Raw genomic sequence first — 22,002 nt, forward strand, 5'->3', positions numbered from 1 at the left:
AATAAAAGAAACGTTTTTAAAATCACTGATGTAGAATGATAAGGCAAAATAAAATACATAGGGATGACAATTTTGTGTATTGTGTTTTCTTTCTAAGGGTGCGTAATGTGTTGGAGTATATTAATATGGGTCAGTATGTAAGGGGTGGCTGGGGGGCTGTGAAACAGGGTAATGCCTGTTTCTTTTAACAGTGTAATGTGCGGTCACAAACCTAGACTGGCAGGTCCCTGGTGCAACATAATGCACAGCCTATATGAAGGTCCCTGAAACACAGGACGCAAATGACTAAAAATAAAACTAAAATCTTGTGTTATGCAGCGGAGGCCCTGCTCCACCTATGAGTGTGTGTGGCCGGCCTGATTAATATGGTATTCTTGTACAACAGGCACATTCTTCAACAATATGGCTAGGTATATTTGTTATAACAGTAACACAGGCTGATCCCCAAACCAGAAAGGCGGCAAAACGATGGAAAATGTAAGTTTTTTTTTTCGCGCTTAAAGACACGGAGAGACTTCTGCGTTGGGCGGCAGCTGGCATGGCCTGATAAGCACAGTTCAACAGTGAATGTATGGCGCGAAATATTCACAGGGGCCTCATAGAAGCCCGGTTAGTGAAAGCATGACATTTTAAAAACGCTTACTATTACATTTGAATGGGGGCAGAGAAAAAATTGAAGGGTATTACCTAAACTATCTCTCAACCATTTTTAGACACTTAAAATAGGACCTATCATCAGAGTGCAACAGATACTAGGGTACAGCTTTTCAAAGGCTACTCATACATGCAAACTTTCTGCTACATGTTCCCGCCAGTACGGAGGACGACCCGCCTAGGCCTTTATCAGATCCTAGCAGGTATAAAAATGAGGACCCAACTTAAGACGCACACTGGCACCCTGACAAGTCTTTTGGACCCCCTACCAGCATTTGGCGAGTGAACAAGCAGCGACAGAAGATCCCGAGGAGAACATGGCACACCCTGGCAGAAGTTCTGCTGATAATACCAGCTCTATACTTAATGTAAGTAGTTATGTATATTTATTACAGTGTATAAACTATCTTATGCATTACTTAACTCTAGACCAGGAATAAAATGTGAAAAAACTATTCACAAATGGCAGCATATTACTATGTCAGAGAGGCTTAGCAGTTTAAGGCGGGAAAACATTTTTTAAAAACAGTGACTGTTACACTTACCTTAAATGTAGATTGTCTTCAGGATCTGTACTCTTGTACTTGATGCATGGCCTGGTAAAAGGGATCCTTTAAGGCTTGTGTTAGTAGAGGTAATTTGAGGCAAGACTATGGATGGCGTAGAGTAGGGATGTGTTGTTATTAAAAAATATAAGCCTTTAGGGTGGGGCCCGACTACCGAGGCTGCTCCTGACCCCTCCGGCACACCTCAAGTGCTCAGGGTCTATGCGCTGTGTAGCAGCCCCCCAGGGTGGGGAATTGGCTCCCCGATGGGGTCCTTTACAATACTCTGGGGCTATGGGCTGGCGGATCCTAGCGACATACCCTAATTCTTTTTTTTTTTTTTTAAATCGGCGGCATGTCAGAGGGGCTGGGACCATCCGAGTCTACCATGTGGCCTCAGTCCAGCCCCAGCGACATCTGCTATGCTATGGGGTCAGCTGGAAATGAGCGCGAGGCTCAGAGCGTCTGCAAATCGCTCTGAGCCCCAGCGAACCGCCGCCACATGGCCAGCCATGCTGCTGGACAGACGGGGTCCTTTTCTTTTGAAAAATAAATTTTGCAGTGTCAGGGGCGGCGGAGGCTGCCCCCTTAAGGCCTCTGCCGCCGCTCGTACCTCCTTCGCGCTGTGGCTGGCGCTGGCGCCCCGACCCCCACCGACAGGGAGAGCTCGGCGGATGGCGGCTGTCCACAGCGGGCGCAACGTTGGCAATGAGCGCGAGGCTCAGAGCGTCTGCAAATCGCTCTGAGCCCCACCGAACCGCCGCCACATGGCCAGCCATGCTGCTGGACAGACGGGGTCCTTTTCTTTTTAAAAATAAATTTTGCCGTGTCAGGGGCGGCGGAGGCTGCCCCTTAAGGCCTCCGCCGCCGCTCGTACCTCCTTCGCGCTGTGGCTGACGCTGGCGCCCCGACCCCCACCGACAGGGAGAGCTCGGCGGATGGCGGCTGTCCACAGCGGGCCACAACGGTGAAAATGAGCGCGAGGCTCAGAGCGTCTTCAAATCGCTCTGAGCCCCGCCCGCTGGCCCCAACGTCATGATGGGGGCGGAAGTGCTTTAAGTGCTGCTTCCGCCCCTATCATGGCAGCGCTGTATGCGCAGAGGGCACCCTTTTTTATTTTTTTATTATTTATGCATTTTTATATAGCGCGGACTTTACCCGAAGGCGTCAGAGCGCTTCACATTAGAAACAGAAAAGAAACATAATGAGAAACATTACAAAAGAGCAGATTACAAAAGCATACGTTACTTACATGAGGAAAGTGACAATTGTGAGCAAACAAAATACTTGAGGTACTAAAAATTGTGAGCAACCAAAAATGCATGATCCTATAAGACCCAGCCAAAAATTCCCTAAGCCTATAAGCCCCAGCAACATATGTTATTAAACGCAGGGGGGTCCGCTCAAAGAGCGAAGCGGTCCCCCAAGCATTTAATAACATTTTTTGCTGGTGTGAATGCTGCAGCAAGCCCATTAGTTTTTAAAAGGTATATCAGGATATATTTTAACATGTACCTTTATTAGTATTTTAATATTGTATTATTTATTTATTTAATTATTTATGTATACATATATATATATATATATATATATATATTTTTTTTTTTTCCCCTTGCGCAGGATTTTCAAGAGCTCACCCTGGCTGATGAGGAAAATGCTGTTTTTGCCCAAGGTGGGTGTATAGAGCCAGTCTTTTCTAGAAATAGTAGTAATACACTCTTCTTGCATTTTTGTAATTATCTTTTCTATATGTTTTTTCTTTTTCAGACGAGGACATGGATATGCTACTATCCTTTGACATAATTCAGCAACAACTGGATGCTGAGGAGCGGGAGAAGCAACAAGCTTATAATACGCCTATTGTCGGTAAGTACATGAGTACAGGATGTGTGTGTGTGTGTGTGTGTGTGTGTGTGTGTGTCGTGTTATATATATATATATATATATATTTACATATATATATATTTTTTTCTTTTTAGGGGCTGTGTCCTATGCTGTGAATCAGTGTACCCCGGAAATCCCTGTGAAAGGAAGAGCCTTGAAAAGGTCAGCAACAGTTGTTTAAAAGGGGCCTCCTCCTGAGAAGAGGGTTCGACAAACAGCACCGGTCATTAAAGGCGGATCAGCTACGGGGGGAAAAAAAGATCGGCAACCAACACCTATGCTTAAAAAGGTGTCGCCTATGAAGAATCGGCCTCCACAAAAGCGGCAAGCAGGTGAGCTTTTAACAGTAGTGACTTCTTTTTAAAAGCATGTTTTACTCTGATATAGTGTAAAGTAGAATAGTCCACCACAGGTGTATGTAAGAAACTCCACTGTAATTATTGTTACATTTATAGTTTTAATATATATATATATTATAGTTTTTGATATATATTATTGTTTACCCCTGTAGAAGCAGTGACCCTTTTTGCGGAAAGAAGAGATCCAGTCAATGGTGGTCATTTATCAATACAGCTAAAGGACATCACAAATGTGGGGCAAAATAAAGCAAAGGAAACAGCTGTTGAGCCCGCTGAGGCCCAGAGGGACAACATATACCAAGGTATACATTATCCAAACGTAGTTGGCATCAAATTTCTGGTAAACCTGTTGGAGAGACTGTTGAAGATGTTAAAAGATCTAAAGTAAAGCCTTCATGTGCGAAAAAGTTAAAGCTGGATCTACCATCTACTCCGGTTATTCAAAATGACCCCAGAGGTTTAGCTAAAAGAAAATCATCTACACAGTTGTCTAGGACTGCCTCTTTCTCACAGATTCCTAGTGTTCTAGCGGATGGGCAGGGACACGTGGACATTCCTGCCACAGAAAGCTCCATACAGCCTGTGTCCGGTCATAAACAGAGAGTTAAAGGAGTGAGGTCTAGACAGGGCAAAAATGCCGAAACAAACAGAGTCTCTGATAATCTACAGACTGATCTTGAGAGTAAAAGGGCCCCTATAGCAAATAATGACACTGTTATCAACGTGGAGGATGCTGAAAGTAATGACCCAGAACAGGCTTTGCAAGCCTGTCTTATAAAGATTCTTCAGGATATGTCTAGATTAACAGAGAGTTCTGAATTAGCAACCACAGAAGCGTCCGAACTGCTCTCAAAAGGGAGTTATGAGGAATATAGAGTCCCACCACTCAGCCCCGCCTCACCGCAGACCACTAAAACCCAATATTATCATGATGAAGTTTCAAATTTCTCTGAGCCATGGTCGCCGACAGCCCCCATTGGACATTTGAGCCCACTAGTCCTCCCTCTAGCGTAATAATATTTTCCTCGCCCAGTCCAGACCATAGTATAGCTTTGGAGGGGGTTGAAAAGTTGTATTATAAATCAGCATTTAGCCCTAAGGACTCCGCTCCAGGCTGTTCGCATTGGGATACTGCTTCTTTAGAGCCCCGCGGCAATAATAGCCCTAAGGAATCCGCTCCAGGCTGCTCGCATTGGGATACTGCTTCTTTAGAGCCCAGCAGCAATAATCTTGATAATCCACAAAGCACCATGAGTCACTTAACAGGTGTTAATACCCCGGGGTGTCTGCAGCTGGACCCAATTTTAACAGATACCAGCGCTAGTATCAATAATAAAACTGCTAATAGTGATGAGGGAACGATCCAAAGAAGGACCTGTAGTGATGTAAACCCCGCATTAGTAGATACACTGGCCTACAGCGACAATTCAGCAATAGTTTATAAAACTATTTTACTAACCAATACCAATGAAATGCAAAAGGCTGTCAAGCAGGTAAAAGCTAAGGTAAGCTCTATAATCTCAAAACATGGGAAAGCAAAAAACAAGAGCCGGTCTATAAGCGAAGTGTTGGAGGAGATGAATCATGCTGTGAATATATGCGCAAGCTGTGTTGTGACAGCCTGTGAATCAACAGCTAAGCACCTAGCGCTCATACCATTATGACTAGACTCTGAGATAGCCCAAAGCATTTCTAATGAGGTCTTTAATCCGAAAGCTGAATATGTATCAAAATATAAAAAAGCGATCTGCAAGATACTTAATAACACACAGCTAATCTTACGCGCAGTGAAGAAGACAAAACAGCCGGAAAAGAACAACGGCTGTTTAGAGCCCTCACAGGTACCAATAAGGAAGTGTAAAAAAGATCCTATCGATCCCCAATTTACAATTTTCCATAATCAATCAGGATGTGGGAGGATACCCCAAGACACAAGGCTTAAGAACAAACAGAAATGGATTAATAGGGCCATCGTTCAACGCCGCTTAACAAATAGCCTAAAGAAAGCGCGAATACATGTCAGAAGAAGAATTAAAAAACTAGCAGCACAGGCATCCAGACAGACCCACCAAGAGCCCCTTCCTGTAATACGGCCATGGAGCAATAGCCCTCAGCCGGAAGACGTAGAGCCTGTGTATTTAGAGAGCGTCAGAAGGTACAGCCGGCATGCCAGGAAATTTAATGCTACAGAACACTATGAGGAGTTTAGGTTTGTCAATCTTGACCGTATAGCCTCATTAGAACAAGGCATTCTAGCTATTCATCAAGCTATACAAACACTCATAGAGCGTATGTTACAGGATACAGGACCTAATGATTTTTTTCAGCTGAGGTTTCAAGGACAAGATCTCAATAGTCCTTTATTCACAACTAGAGCAGCCTGTGATGTCTTTGATGCTGTAGTTTTTTTAGAGAACCTCACTAAGCTTTTGCTAAGCAAACATGAGCTAATAGCTCATGGAACCTTTAAAATCATAGCTCTAGTTGTCCGATTTCGGGCCGGTGGTACTTCTAGACCATTAAAGACTATTCTGTTCAGCAAAATCATAGGTAAGAAACAAAGATGGCTGATTGATTTTAACAACCCTGAAGCTAATACGTGCCTGGCTGCCAGCATAGCAGGCCTTTTGGCTAGCCGTGAGACTAGTGATGCTGTTATCTTGTCTAGAGCTAATGCAGCCCACACAGCTCTTAAAGTACCTACAAATCAACCTGTTGGTTTTGGATATCTGGGGCTTTTTGAGAACTATTTTAAAGTAACAGTGAAAATTCTGTACAACAGCGGTGGCACCTGGCGATACTTCACATCTGGCCAGCCTCTGAAAAACAAGACCATTTATGTTCTTCACCACAACAACCATTTTTATGGTATCCTGAATTTAAAAGGATTTTTAGGAGCGAGGTATGTGTGTGCCCACTGTGATCACATTTACTCCAATCAGATAACTCATGCCTGTGAAATGCATTGTAAAATGTGTCAGTCAGATGGATGCAAAGTTATAGCCGAGCAGCAGGTGCAATGCAGCATCTGTAAACTATTCTGTCGCTCACAAAAATGTCTGACCACGCATAACACGTTTGTCAGATGCAAACTTAAAAAAGATTGTGCTCGATGTGGGCATTACGTTGCAGAAGACCACAACTGCCCTGGGATGCAATGTCCCCGCTGTAAAGAGTCTTTTCAGGCTGGTGCAGACCACCAGTGCTACATGCGTAAGGCATGTCAGCCACCTAAAACTGAAGATTACATAATTTTTGATATAGAGTGCACCCAAGAAACATCCGTCCATGAGCCCAATTATATGTACGCTCATCATCTAATTTCAGATGAGAACTGGGAGTTTGAAGGTCGATCCTGTGTGAGTGATTTCCTAGGCACATTCACCAAGCCCAGATATAAGGGGTATACCATGATGGCTCATAACTCAAAGGGGTATGACTCCTTTTTTATTTTACAGAAGCTGATTAGTGAAAACATGCCTGTAAAGCTCATCACCCAGGGCTTTAAGTTAATGTCTGTAACTGTTGTAACCTTACAAATACGCTTTATAGACACCTTGAATTTTCTACCCATGAAGTTAAGTAAGTTGCCAAAAGCTTTTGGCTTTCCTGGATGTAAAGGTTATTTTCCCCATTTTTTTAACACATGGGCTAATCAAAATTACGAGGGTCCTATGCCTCCTACACACAGCTACGGAGTTGAGTACATGATGCCTGATGAGAAAATTAACTTTTTACAATGGTATAGTGAAAACAGTGACAAAACCTTTAATTTTCAGAGCGAGTTAAAAGCCTACTGTAAGGCGGATGTTATGATCCTACGCCAGGCTTGTAACCTTTTCAGAGATGCAGTTGTTGACATGACCAAACAGGTGGTGGTGACCAACCCCAACACACCTAGGGAGAGCGAATCTATTGAGTACATTGACCCCTTTCAAAGTATCACGCTAGCTTCTATGTGCATGTCCATCTATAAGCACATGTTTTTACAGCCTCAAAGCATAGCCTTAATACCAGCCGATCTCTATAATGGTAAACAAAAGCGTTACTCCACCCCATCAGTACAATGGCTCATGTACATCTCTAACAAAGAAAACATCTACATTCAGCACGCCTTACAGGGCGGTGAACATCGCCTGGGCTCCTACTACTTGGATGGGTACGTAGTAGTCAATGGGAGACCAACAGCCTTTGAATACAATGGTTGCTTTTATCATGGATGCCCCAGATGTTACAAGCCCCATGAGTTTAATAAGCTGATGGGCACAAAGTTCGAGCACCTTTATAGGCGTACTCTGATGAAAGCTCAATATATTGAAAATCAGGGCTTGATTATGAGAACCATTTGGGAACACGAGTGGATTGACATGTTGGCATCAGACGCCGAGTTAGATCTTTTTCTCAAGAGGGAGCAGTTACCTGAACCTCTGGATCCCCGACAGGCCTTATTTGGGGGTCGTACAAATGCGATACAATTGTACAGAGCTGTGGGTCCGGGGGAGAAAATACACTACTATGATTTCACAAGCTTGTATCCATTTGTCAACAAAGTGAAGTTATACCCCGAAGGACACCCCACTATTATATACCGCGACTTTAAATCTTTGGACACATACTTTGGCCTAGTTAAGTGTGAAATATATCCACCCAGAGGCCTTTACTTTCCAGTGTTACCCTACAGAGTGGATAGTAAGCTCATGTTCCCCCTGTGCCGAACATGCGCTGAAAGTAAAGAGACCGACTTATGTCCCCACACTGAAGCACAGAGGATGTTGACAGGTACCTGGTGTAGCATAGAGGTTCAAGAGGCCCTAAAGAAAGGATACAGGCTAGGTAAAATATTTGAAATTTGGCACTTTGAAAGGACTACAACGCAGCTTTTTTCTGAGTATATTAATTTATTTCTCAGAGACAAGCAGGAGGCCTCTGGGTATCCAGAATGGTGCACTGATGAGGCCTCCAGGCAGCAGTACATCTCTGAATACTATGCTCATGAAGGCATAAACTTGAGACCCGATTTTATTCAAGTCAACCCCGCCAAGCGTCAGCTGGCAAAGTTATGCCTCAATTCTTTATGGGGTAAATTTGCACAACGTACCAACCTCCCAAACACAACCATCATCACCGATCCTGACAAGTTGTTTAATTACCTTTTTGCCCCTTGTTATGACATATCCACCTGTGAGTTTATTAACGATGATACAGCCATTCTGGGCTGGAAACATGCAAAAGAGTACCCCACAGCCAGTAACAATATAAACATCTTTATAGCCTGTTTTACAACAGCGCACGCTCGTTTGGAGCTTTACAAGTTGTTAGATAAACTACAGGAGAGGTGCTTGTATCATGACACAGACTCTGTTATTTTTGTGAGCAAAGCTGGGGACGAAGACCCCCCTCTGGGAGACTATCTAGGGGATTTAACTAGTGAACTAGATAAGGATGAATTCATAGTTCAGTTCGCCTCAGCTGGGCCCAAATCTTACAGTTACATCAGCTCTAACAATAAAGTCTGTATGAAAGTTAAAGGTATAACCTTAAATGTTCAGAATACCATAAAAATAAATTTCGACAGTCTAAAGAATCTAGTGCATGAGTATGCCCAAAAGACCAATCACCCCAGTGGCAAAACCATTGTTGTAAGTCAACCTTCTATAGTGCGGAACAAAAAGAGATGGGAAATCACAACCCAGCTTTTGCATAAAACATTGCGGGTGGTGTTCGATAAACAGGTCTTAAAGTCAGACTACAAAACTGTCCCTTACGGTTACTAAAGATACATTACTGCTGAGAACTTCTACCAGCATGGATACCAGGTTGCAGCACCCCTTTTCGTGTGTTATAGCAGGCCCATCAAATTGCGGCAAAAGCTATTTCATAAAAAAACTATTAGAAAATGCTCGGGTCGTTTTATCCCATATGCCTGATAATATTGTCTGGCTTTATTCCTGCTGGCAAGATTTTTATAGGGAGCTCACCCACCAGTTTCCTTACATTAGATTTATAGAAGGGATACCAACTAGTCTTAACGACGATGACTTGTTACCCAAAGATCGTGTGAATATGGTAATTGTAGACGATCTTATGCGAGAAGGCGGGGACCATCCTGAAATAGAGCGAGCTTTTACTCAATATTCCCACCATCGTAATCTGAGTATATTTTACATTGTTCAGAACTTGTTTTACAAGGGTAAGAGCAGCAGGTCTATAGCCCTCAATGCTTCCTACCTAGTTTTATTTAAAAATCCCAGGGATAAACAACAAATAACAGTCATAGCTAAACAAATGTATCCGGGGAACACCCAGTTTTTTATGGAAGCCTTTAACGATGCAACCACTAAACCCCACGGCTACTTATTGGTGGACTTAAAACCCAGGACTCTAGAAGACTACAGACTGAGGGCTGATATCTTCCCGCCTGAGCTACCGGTCGCCTACATCCCTAAACCTAGGCCCAAAGGTTATAAAAAGATGCACTAAAATGCCTAGATCCCATTTATCCACAAAGCGCTCCACCATAAGGTGTTAAAAAATGTCTGCCCGACTACGACGTAATATGGCCCTCCTAAAAATGCTTGTTACAGCCAGCCCCCCTCAGAGAAAAGCCATACTATGTGCTGCTTCGGACGACTTAGTTGGTGCCATTTCAGAAATTGCTCTAAACACCCTAAAAGGTAATGTTCCTATTTCAACTAGCCAGTACAAGGTGCTGAAGAAGAGGCGGCAGCTCATCAAGAAGCTTAGTAATAAAAGGGTCTCCCTCACTTCAAAGAAGAAACTAGTAAAGCAGTCAGGGGGCTTTATAGGGGCTCTGTTGGGTATAGCTATACCTCTAATTACAAGCCTACTGACCCGAACCTGATGGATTACACTCAGAAAATGTATCTAGTGCCACAACAGCAGCTGGAGCAGTTGACAACCTCTACAAATGATACATGGGACATAAGGAGATCTGAAACGCTCCGGCTGGATGCTGAAATTAAAGATATTTTGGCCCGCACAGACTTAAAGCCTGAAGCTAAAGCGGGGCTCTACTCCCGAGCTCTCCAGAATTTCTTGCAATATTACAAACAGCTGCAGACTGAAAAAAACAAACTGACTTTATATACTGCTGATGATGAGCAACCCCAGGTATCCGCCCCAACCCAGCCATCACCATCACCAATAGCGCAGCCACAGGGCCCCCCTGACTCTATGGTTGAGAGCTTGCAATCATCCGGACCCAACACTAGGTGGCGGACTATGCACAGATATGAATTCAGCAGCCCACATGCCTCGAACAATGGCTGATTCCAAAGACCTAACATCCTGGAATGACCGCGGTGAGTTCGCCTACAAGGAGCAGTCAGTTGTTGGGTCACATATGTATGATCTGATCAAAAGTTTCACGCATCCTAAAGCCCTCTCACGACAGACAGCCCCGAGAGGATGGGAACAGTTTCTAAGAGCTGCTGCGGAGCTCAACATTCCATCATCGCTCGTGGGTAACCCCGGGCATCGCCGCCAACTTGAACTTTTGAAACAACCTATGAGCTCCGGTGCGGCATCCCCGCCGCTATCATCGGCCTTTCACACACCTTCAAATTCACCCACGTCCCCATTCTTACCTCAGCTAATCCCTGCAAATAACCCTGGAGATATGTCTCTGGAGGCTAAAAAGTCTCTATTTAAAACAAAACGATGGGTCCCATATTAGTAATTGCTTATGTCCTGTTACTGCATGATTGTATATTTTGTACAAAGAGGATGTACTTACCAACTTTTACATGTGTGATTCCTGAATATTTCATAACGCTTGTAATAAACATTTATAACTTTTCAACTCTCTACTGTCTTTGTTTTTTTCTTATTGAGGAGTAAAAACACAGAGTCTGAGTAGTTTCTTAAATACAAACGTTTATTAATTTAATTATTTTTTATTTTTGAACATGAGCATTACACAAACATGCATTATAAACTTTACACTTTTGGCAAATAGCGTATTCATTTGTAACAATGCTAGGAATAGGTTTCAAGCCTTCTTTCATATAGCGGGTAACCAGCCTATCATTGCTGGCTTTATCACTTGAATATAAATTAAAAAAAATTCTAAAGGTTAGACCCTCTGACATTTTACAGATAAAATATATACAATGCTCCCCACACGTTATAGATAATGAATCCTGTACAGGCAACTTGTTATATTCTACTCTAGAAGCCACTTTTTTTAAATACTTGAATATAGGTTTTGTATAGATGCTGTGCTCCGGAAACTCGGCAAGACTATCAAACACAGTTACTCTGTCATGGTCCAAAAACATAGCAGTCCAGTGAGTTCCTGGTTCATGATGAGGATCTGTGTTAAAGACCAGAGATCGTGGCCTTTCATAACTTATCTCCATAGGCAAGCCATCGCTGGGATTAACGTTCAAAAAGTATTTCTTAGTGTCTCTATGTCGGCTTAAGAAGGCTCTTATCTGAACAGTGTCCATTTTGTATTATTTTCAAAGATAGTCAAACAGAATCTGCCTGGCGTGATTAACCTGTATGACACTATCAAATACAGCAAAAACGACCATGTTCACATTTGTAGTTAGGGCCGCGCTGAAGCGGAATTCAGATTTTAGATTTCCATTTTTAACCAGGCTGTAATGGTCCCCATCTTCCATGTCCGGGGTCAGATCAAAGGCAATTAGCGTGTAGCCTGCGCCATATCCTTCACGTGATACGACAACCCCTGAATCACGCAGGTGTTTCCCAGTTATCGATACTAATCCAAGATATTCTCTAATAAAATTTCCAGTTCCAAAATTAGGCGTGTATGGCTTTGCAGGTATGACCGCTCCCTCGTGAACTAGGGCCGCATAGTTGATGCCATAGTGCTTGAAATTAAAAGGGTTGGAGTTATATGCCCCACTAAAGGCTGTATTGTCAACAAACCCAATAATGACAAGTTTTGGTAGCTGCCCCAGAAACAAATTTTGCTGCTGTGTTAATCTGGTCCCCGCCGGTATGCTGTAGACTTTCATAGAGACTCTTTCAATGGCATATTTAGCATTAGATAGTTGTAGAGCCTCAGCGTGAGCCAATCTGACTGTTGGTGATACATTCACTCTCTTTACATACAGGCTTGCAGATTGTATGAGCAGTTTATAGTGTTCGGCATCCCCAGTAATGAGGCAGAAGGCATCTTTGTTACGATTGAGTTTGATCTTGAGGTCTATGCCATTAACGATTAGTTTATCTTGGAAGAAGAGGTCTGAATGTATTCGCCCCAGGAGGTCAAACTCTTTACTCTCTGCAGCAAACCCTGCTCTTTTTACAAAGCCTGTGTTGGGGCCATCCAGGGCAGTGTTTTCAAATTTGTCATAAGTATCTTTGTAGAAAAGACCTGCTGAAAGTTGTGTGTCCAAGGCATCGCTGCTGTAGTTCAGGATACTCTCCATGTAAGCCCTGTAGGCGTACATATTGTCATAATGCGTGATGAGTCTGTCACTCAAGGTAATATCCATCTGATTAAACATGGTCGCTATGGGGTAAGCAATGGTAGCCACTTTAGCGGTTGCAGCAATAGCTGATCCATCTGCTTTCACAATTTTACACACCACATGTAGCAGAGTATTGCTGAGATCTAGATACATATCAGTGGACCCTGATATGTAAAACTCTATAGGGGCCAGTGGCGTCAGGGTCGCTAAAGGTGATACCTCCATGAAAAAACTGTTTTCGATACTGGTCTGTGTTGGTTTTAGAGAGAACAGATCTAACTCTGACTTGGCGCATTCGCCCGAAGCACAGTGTACAAAAGCCATCTTTTAGCGTGTCACTCCTTTTAGAAAATGTTAAGGCTAGAGGCTGCTCTCTTCGTAGCTCTCTTCCGCCTTGGGGATCTTCTTTTGTGAGCTCTTTTTGAAGAGCGTTTCCTTTTTTTATAGGGCACAGGCGGTCCACGGCGCTTGGATGTCCTCCTCTTCCTTTTAATACTGAGGCGGGGTTTGTACAGTAGGCCTGACCCTTCTTGAGGTTGTCTGTTCATACGTTCAACTACAGCAGACTTCACAGACCCCACCACATCCTGGGCTATATTCTGGGCAGCTGCCTTTACATGCGGTTTTGCAATTTCATAACCTTTTCTCAAAAAAGGCATGGCCCTTCGGAACAAACTCCGGAAAAAACCTCCTAGACCAGCCCCATACATAACAGGAGCTCCTTGAAAGTATGGGGGCCCTCCATACCCCGCCTGGTGCTTGTAATACTCTCTATACATAGAAGGGTTGCCGTAGGCTTTCATGGCCCCCATGCTGAGCTCTTAATAGTCACCACCGCTGCGGAGCCTGAAATGAAGCTTAACAATAACTTTCCCGTATTTAAAGGACACCGGCTGGGACTGATCATCAAAGATCATAATTGTTATAGTGTCAAAATGATTTTTAGAAATTGCGACATAGTCAGGTTTAATATATTGAATATTAGCTATTGTGTTGTTTTCACCCCTCACCTGAACCCATCTCAGTAGGGGAGCGTAACTATCTCCAACCCTCTGGGGTTCTATTATATCTGTATAAACATAGAGTGTGTAAAAACCCCCATCAATATCTGGACATGTCAGATCTGGCTCCTGTTTGCTTTTTATATGTTGGACCGTTCCTAAAACTCTGCTCAGCTTTCCACCGGTGATAAAGACCGCGTCCTGGCTGGGTGCTTTAATAAAAACTTTCCTTCTGACGTTATCTAGCACCAGTTGAACGTCGGAAAGCCCCGAAGTACTGGCCATTGTCTTGTTAATGGCATCCACCACAGCATTAACTGTAGGGTAGTACCCGTGAGGAAAATTTATGATGTAAATCGACTCAGATTTTGACTTCTCTATAGTGAATTTAGCTTCAGACCTCTTAAAAGTATTCCAGGTACGCGGGTATTGTATTTCTGTCAGGGCAACTTCCCATTCCCCTTTCAAATCCACCACCTTAGCCAATTTGACAGTGTAATTTGATATTTTATTATCAGGGAACATATTCAATGATGCGTTAGAGGGCAATGTAATATAAAAGGAGGCTGTCTCCATTTTGCTTCCACCTTCTTTTTGAGCTATAGGCGTTCACACGTCCTGCAGAGAGCTGGCCGACACCCAACTGTTAAATTTCTCAGGCCATCCTCGCCATTTAACAAAGGCCTGTTTTTTTGCACCCCTCCCTTTCCACTCTAGAATCTTTTCAACCCTGTAAATCCTATTTACATCATCTGGGATCTCTTGTAACTCTTCACTGTAAAAAACACCTGTCACTGGTTCACTGTCGTAGTCCTTCAACCTGTAAATGTACATGCCTTCTTTAAGCTCAACACTATCAACTATGAATATCTCATCGCTGAATGTCTGTTGATAACCTTTAGTAAAGAGCCCTTTCAATTTTGAAACCCTGACGTGATCCCCTTTTTTAAAAACAGGCTTCTTTACTTCGCCGTTGAAGTAACGGCCGTATACCCTTCTCTACACATTCAGAGAATTGTCGGCTGTTACCTCTACAGGAGCCATTCTGATAGTTCTGTGATAGCTGGCATTATAAACAGCTAAAAAATCCTGTAAAACAGGTAAATATCGATATGTGTTGTATGCCGTGAAGTATCTCCACAGTTTAGATTTTAAGGTTCTGTTAAAGCGCTCTATAACAGCCGCTTTTACCTCCGTGTTGGTTACAAAATGCTGTACCCCATGTTCTTTTAATAATTTCTGGAAGGTTTTGTTTAAAAATTCTTTTCCAGCATCTGTTTGTAGTTTTTGAGGGGTTCGGCCCTTCCTAAAGATTACTTTAAAGGCCATGGTGACACTTGCTCCACTTTTATCATTTAGAGCTTCTGCAAAGGCGTATTTAGACAATACATCTATAACTGTTAAGATGTAACTGGATCCATTATTATGTTTTGCCAGATCTTGTAGACTTATTATGTCGGCCTGCCATTGATAGTCTAATTGAGCATCAACAATAGTGGGTCTCCTCTTAAAACGTCTCCGCGCAGGCTTGTGTAGTGAATAGGCTTCTTCACCGGATAGCCACTCCTGCACTTGGGTTCTGCTGATGGGTTCCTTTTCAGCTTTAGCCCTTTTGAACAAGGCTTCACCACTGCCAAAGCTCGAGACATCCTTTGTATCATAATAAAACTTCTTTAACACACCCCCCGACATGTTAATACTTCTGAACCACAAAATGAAAGACGCTTGTTTTGTATATAGACAGTTTATTATAAGTAAATAAGATAAAAAGATATCATCACTCCAGAGTTTACAAGTTTACATTGACTATGGTCCCAACATTAAAAAGGAGTACAGCCTTGTGGCGCTTGTCTCAGCTGTCGTCGTAGAGTCACACATCTTGATATTTTTAAAGCTATATAGTCCATAGCACTGTATAGGTTAACCCTATCACCCCTCCAATAACTCTGCACTGCAAGGATACTAGCTGCTGTCAATAGTTCATACAAATCTCTCTCGCACAGCCGCAAACCTTTGCTTTTAAAATAATCATCAGTTAGGAGCTCAAAGCCTAAATTTAAGCTGGCCCTCCGGGGCAGTATTAAGCCTCTCATATAGTATATATAGTTGCTCCAAAATACATCCTTCACAGGCGCCCACATACTTGCACCGCATCCGCATAAGCATCTGGGGCTCCCGTGGCTGTGGACCTCTAGCAAGCGCACCATTTTTGAAAAGCCTAAGCTTGCTGGATGTAATTCAGCGATTCTTTCTTTAAGCAAATCATATAACACCTTGGCGATACATAGGTATTCAGGCGATGACTCATAAGAATCCTGGATAGCCACCTCCACTTCCATATCCTGAAAATAAGTATTAAACAGTCAAACAGTAGCTTATACATCAGCCTTTTTTTCAACATGTCTTAACATTCAGGCAATAATGCTATGGTTCTTTGTACAACACCGGAATATAGGTTCTCTCTTTATTAAATTTTAAAATAAAACTTTTTGGACCTGTATACACCCCATCTGTTTTCTATTTTTATAATATACATCTACAGCATGTTTTTCTATAGATCGCTCCACCCTCTTTCTAATAATTGATCTGCAAAGACTCCTCATGTTAGAAAGTTTTGCTCGAATATGATATGCATTTTGGATTTCTTTGATGGCCTGCGACAAGATCCTAATGACAGCCAGTCTGCCGCTTTTTGGGGCTGCAGTCCTGTACACAGTCATGAGCAGTCTGTTGTGGATCCTTAATTTTATGACCATAACATCTAGAATAAAAGTCTCTCTTGAGACAGGCATGCACAACACTGGCTGCAAAGGCCTTCACATGTTCTCTATCCAAACATGTTACACATATGGTCTCTTTTTCAAGATCTATCAAGTCCAATGCTTTTTTATAGTCCTTACACAGTTCATTGTTTTGGCTGGTGGAACTTTCGATCTGTTTTGAACAGCACAAGCAGTTCATAATGAAGGTCTTAGCAGCCCCTGAAGTCTCCTCCACCTCAGTGCAATTTTCTCCTGCATTCTGCTGTTCAAAAAAGAAAGAAAAGGGGATTAGTTAACAAGAAATAAAAAATAAATAAGGCATCACAAATGTTTAAACTATCTACATTAAGATAATACTCACCTCCACATCTGAAGTGGCTTCGGCTGCCGCTCTGAAATCTTGGGAGATGTCAATGTCCATCGGCTCCTGATCGTCGCTGATTTCAGCATTGTGCTGACCACCGGCGGCACGTACCCTTGATTCCTCCTCCAGAGATCTCATATCTTCATACATCTGGTACTGGGGTGAGATTATAGTTTCTCCCGAAACTTCCATTTCTGTGACCCTATTTTCAAAGTTTTCCTCTTGACTTGCGGCTTCGCTGGCACTTGATGACACCTTAATAGGTGATATTAGCTGCGGTCGATCCTCAAGGCTCAGTGAGGCCATCCGCCGACACAGGTCCTCATGATAACCTGAAACTTGGCCACTATCCTCTTTAGGGGCCTCTTGCAGCGTTTGCTCATCTATTACCGGAGGGCTCAAGTGCCGAAAATATTTGTCAGTAGGGTTCACCCCTTGTTGCCGGGGATCCCTCGAGGCTATGTAGTTGTACCGCTTCGTGATACTCAGGTTCTCGCTTGCCGAATGGTATAACCCTAGGCGTTAAGGGCCTCCTTATATACAATGTTAGCTCATAATGGGTGTGTCCTTCTACGTCACCCTAATGGACTTTGCATTTAATTTTCATTTTAATTTTCATTTTTATTTTCATAAATGCTGTCATTTTCGACCAGAGACTTTTTAAAATTAGGCGGCAAAATTACCACCCTCCTCTTTTTGGACCCAGGGCTTTCCGACCCCCTGATGCCTATGGCACGCCACCACGCATCAGACCACCACTCAGCAACTCCAAAGGCCACAGGCACGCCTCCTGGGGGCTGGCCTGTTGCCCCAAAAACACCCTGCAACACTCTAGGGCTCCCATTCCACAAATGGACCACGACGCCGCTCAAGCAACATCCGCCTGCAGCCTCTACTAGCCAATGGACATGCCCAGACATGCCCCTGCATGCCCAGACATCATCCTGATGGCCCAACAAACATGGCGCACACAGGTAAGTCTCTGCTCATCCATCCCACAGCCCTAAACACCCCTCTAGGCCCCACTGGCTGCCTTGGCGCTAACCCTAGCCACCTCACACCAGCCCTCTACTACAGCCCTTACACACAGCCATTAATTCACGTGTGAAGGCCACTCACTGCCTACACCTGCCCCCGCTTTCACCACGGTCCCTCTGGGGGGCGTCCTCAGGCCCTGGACTTCCGGCCCTGGCCTTCCACCCCCCGGAAATCCGGCCGGGGACTTCCGGCCAGGGACTACCGGCCCCAGACTTCCTGCCAGGGGCTTCCGGGGGAGGGATTTCCGGGGAAGGGACATCCGGGGCGGGATATCCGGCTCCTACGTCACTTCCGCGGGGCGTTCCCACCTGTCAAAAAATGAATGGTGATGAAAGCTATCATTCCCTTACTACTAAGGACCAACACCGTGGGTGTCACCAATCGTGGCCGTACCAAAGAAGGACACGTCAAAAATAAGAATATGTGTCGACATGAGGATACCAAACAAGGCAATTGAACGTGAGAGGCATCCCGGACCACATCTTGATGATATGATCAGCTGCCTAACAGGCACAAGGCGTTTCTCCAAACTAGAATTATGCAAGGGATGCCACCAGCTAGAACTAGATCCTCAGTCACGGTACATCACGACGTTTTCCACACACCTAGGTCTCTTCAGGTATAAACGTTTGAGCTTTGGAATATCGTCCGCTGCGGAGATATTTCAGGAAACCATTCGACAGACAATAAGACCAGTGAAAAATAGTTTAAACTACAGCGATGACATTTTAGTCTTGGGAAAATCGGACGAGGAACATGACAAAGCATTGAGAGATGTATGCTCTCAACTAGAGCAGGTGGGTCTGACACTAAATGAGGACAAATGTGAGCTGTAACAGGACGAATTAGTGTTCTTTGGCCACATCTTCTCCAAGAAAGGAATGCGGCTAGATCGCAACAAAGTAAGGACACTGGAAAAAGCGAATGAACCAAGAGACGTGGCAGAAGTCAGGTCATTCCTCGGCCTTGCCAGCTACTGCGCAAAATACATTAAAGACTTTGCAACTTTAAGCGCTCCACTGAGGGAATTGACAAAACAGGGACAAAGCTTCACATGAACTGAAGATTGCAGTAAAGCCTTTAAAGAGATCAGACATGCTGTGACGGCAGTAGACCACCTAGCCTATTTTGACCCGAGGCTATACACTGAACTGACTGTAGATGCCAGCCTAGTAGGACTAGGAGCAATACTGGCACAACACCAATAAGGAAAAGACTCCCCAAGACACGCAGTAGCATACTGAAGCAAAAGTCTATCGGACGTGGAAAAAGGATACTCCCAGCCAGAAAAAGAGAGTCTGGCGGTAGTGTGGGCATGTGAACACTATCACATGTTCATCTACGGGAAACCATTCACAATAATAACAGATCACCAAGCACTGATAACAATATACGGAAATCCAAACGCAAAAATACCACCCAGTATAGAGAGGTGGGGGATAAGGCTAATGGACTACAACTTCAAGATAATACACAAACCAGGGAAGGAACACAATCCGGCTGACTATGTATCAAGGCACCCCCTGCCACAAGCATCCCAAGCGACAACTATGGCAGAGGAATATCTAAACTTTGCACTCAAACACAACACACCGGCAACCATAACAATGGAAGAACTAGAACAGGAGACAAAGCAAGACCTCACCATGCAAACGATAATGAAAGTGACAAAGCAACAAAGGTGGAGGCACGTAAACAACAACATTAGCTGGGAAGAAGGGGTAATAAAAGAAGAGCTGTTGGCGTTCAAAAAGATCAGAGAAGAACTATCAGAAAGCGAGAACGGAATAGTGATGAGAGGCACCCGGATAGTAATGCCCCGAACGCTGAGGAGAAGGACGGTAGAACTAGCACATGAGTCACATCAAGGGATTGTAGCAACAAAAAAAATGTATGGTTCCCGGGACTAGACAACATGGTAGAAGAGACTGTGATGCACTGCCACATCTGCCAAATAACAGGGCCCCCATCAAAGCAGGAGCCACTGCAAATGTCCACACTTCCAAAGGCAGTGTGGACAGAACTGGCAGCTGATTTCTATGGGCCTCCGGAGACAGGAAATTACCTGCTGGTAATAATAGATGATTTCTCCAGGTTCCCAATAGTGAGACAAATAGCATCGACATCAGCAACCGCAACTCTGCCAGTCTTGGATGACATATTCGCAGCCTGGGGCTCACCACAGACACTGAAGACAGACAATGGCCCACCATTTTCTGGGGAAGAATGCAAAAGATTCATGGACTGCCACCTATGACAAACTAAACAAGCATTTACAATGCAAAGGTCTCGGCATTATTAAAGGTAGAGCTATTGGCATTGCTCATGATTTTTATTTTTTTTAAATCATAAATAAATGGCATTGTCATTCACATTGCCAATCGCATAATCGTTAAATAAATGGCATTGTCATTTACAATGTCAATAGCTTAATCGCTAGCAAATGCATAACCTATTGCATTTACACCCACACAGAGCCATACACACAAAGCCACCCACACACACATACAGAGCCACCCACAGTCATTCACATAGAGCCACCTACACAGAGCCACCCTCACAAAGACAGAGCCACCCACACATAGAGCCACCTACAAAAAAAGCTATCCACAGAGCCTCACACACAGCCACACACACAGAAACAGAGCCACAGAAATACACACAGAGCCACATACACACACAGAGCCACACACACAGAGACACACAGAGCCACACACACAGACACACAGAGCCACACACACAGTGCCACACACGCACGCAGACACAGAGCCACACACAGAGCCCCACACACAGACACACAGAGCCCCACACACAGAGCCCAACACAGACACACAGAACACACACACAGACACACAGAGCCACACACACAGCCCCACACACAGGATTTTCCAATTAAAAATTGCCTGAACGGCTTGAGGTTACCGTTGAGAGATGTACATCAAGGACAACGAACAAAAGCTAGCAATAAATTAAAAGTAAGCAGTACTGGTGGGTGGAAGAACATGTAATATAGACAGATGGCGAGCAGGATAAGTATTTATGGAAAGAGCCAAAATATAAAACTATTTGGGGATCTGGACTGAAAGTCCGGCATCTCCGAAATTTAGGGCAAATTCTTTGGTTTGTGCCATGAAAAGGTGCAGGACCTGCCATAGCCCCTAGCCCGGTCTGGCGCGGACGGGCGCAGACGGGCAGGTCTTTGGCTTGTCTTGGGCGCGTCTGATGCGCCCCCTGCGCGCATTCGCTGCGCGCTTGTTCCTGACGAGTGGCTAAATAGCCCCAGTTGCAACAAGGCTAGAGCGCTAACCGCTCTGTACTACAGCTGGAACAGGAAGTGTGTCACTCAGGCTCGTACCTGACCCGCCCTCCGCTCAACGGTATTGGATACCGAGTCGGACCGGGGCGGGCAGGCTGAATCACAGAGCACTGTGCGTTTGTTTACCAAATTTGAGCCCCTGGCAGCGCCTAGGGAGAGCGTCTAAGCCCAGGTAAGGTGTATTATAATTAGTCAATCAACTCTGACAAATTTAAAATTTCAACTTTTCAGTCACTTTAAAATCAGCGTTTTTAAAAAGTTTCTTTCGTTATGGCTTAGCGTTTCAAGATCACCACATCAGCAATGTATTCCGATTTTACCTGGCGTCAAGCGGGGTCGACCGACACTGCCACCGTCAGTCTTACCGCAAATCGCCTTACCTCCTCGCCGCCTAAATAGCCCCAGTTGCAGCAAGGTTAGAGCGGTAACCGCTCTGTACTACAGCTGGAACAGGAAGTGTGTCACTCAGGCTCGTACCTGACCCGCCCTCCGCTCAACGGTATTGGATACCGAGTCGGACCGGGGCAGGCAGGCTGAATCACAGAGCACTGTGTGTTTGTTTACCAAATTTGAGCCCCTGGCAGCGCCTAGGGAGAGCGTCTAAGCCCAGGT

This window comes from Lissotriton vulgaris, unplaced genomic scaffold, assembly GCF_964263255.1.
Source record: "Lissotriton vulgaris unplaced genomic scaffold, aLisVul1.2 SCAFFOLD_1604, whole genome shotgun sequence".
In the NCBI taxonomy this organism is placed as follows: domain Eukaryota; kingdom Metazoa; phylum Chordata; class Amphibia; order Caudata; family Salamandridae; genus Lissotriton; species Lissotriton vulgaris.